Source organism: Anomaloglossus baeobatrachus, unplaced genomic scaffold (genome assembly GCF_048569485.1).
Source record: "Anomaloglossus baeobatrachus isolate aAnoBae1 unplaced genomic scaffold, aAnoBae1.hap1 Scaffold_535, whole genome shotgun sequence".
In the NCBI taxonomy this organism is placed as follows: Eukaryota; Metazoa; Chordata; class Amphibia; order Anura; family Aromobatidae; genus Anomaloglossus; species Anomaloglossus baeobatrachus.
In genome coordinates this window covers 127,913-128,639 of record NW_027444723.1, presented here as the reverse complement: position 1 = coordinate 128,639, position 727 = coordinate 127,913, and the positions used below count along the sequence as shown (strand labels likewise).

Genomic DNA, 727 nt, shown 5'->3' with positions numbered 1-727 from the left:
ACTTTCCTTCAACAATAAAAAGGCCCTGTCAGTCACAATTCTGCTCTGCTAGCCAATACACAGTAACTTTCCATCAGGTTTCATAGAGTAGTGGTCATCACGTCTGCTTAACACGCAGAAGGTCCTGCGTTCAATCCCCATTAATACCAATCTGTTCTTGGTGTTGAAATAATACTCAATTAAACTACAATATATGAAGTTCTTGGCTTTGTTGCCGAATGATGGAATGTTTTGGCTTCCATCCCCAACAGAGCTACGAATTTGTTTTTTTTTTCCCTGGCGGTCAAAACTCGTCTCTAATTGCCATTACTTTGCAGGCTTTCAAAGGTTTCATAGTGTAGTGGAAATCACGTCTGCTTTACACGCAGAAGGTCCTGGGTTCAATCCCCAGTGAAACCCATGTGTTCTTGGTGTTGAAATAATCCTCTATCAACCTGCAATATGTAAAGTTCTTGGCTTTGTTGCCGAATAACGGGATGTTTTAGCTTCCATCTCCAACAGAGCTACGAATTTGTTTTTTTCCCCTGGCGGTCAAAACTCATCTCTAATTGCCATTACTTTGCAGGATTACAAAGGTTTCATAGTGTAGAGGTCATCACGTCTGCTTCACACGCAGAAAGTCCTGGGTTCAATCCCCAGTGAAACCAATCTGTTTTTGGTGTTGAAGTAATTTCCTATCGACTTGTAATATGTGAAATTCTTGGTTTCGTTGCCAAATGACAATACA

General features: G+C 40.9%; 1 non-coding gene across 1 annotated transcript; it reads left to right on the top strand.

Moving 5' to 3' along the window:
- The first annotated feature begins 326 nt into the window (after window positions 1–326).
- Window positions 327–399, top strand: TRNAV-UAC (transfer RNA valine (anticodon UAC)). Its single transcript has one exon. It is a non-coding gene; the product is annotated as a tRNA-Val (tRNA).
- The last annotated feature ends 328 nt before the right edge of the window (window positions 400–727 follow it).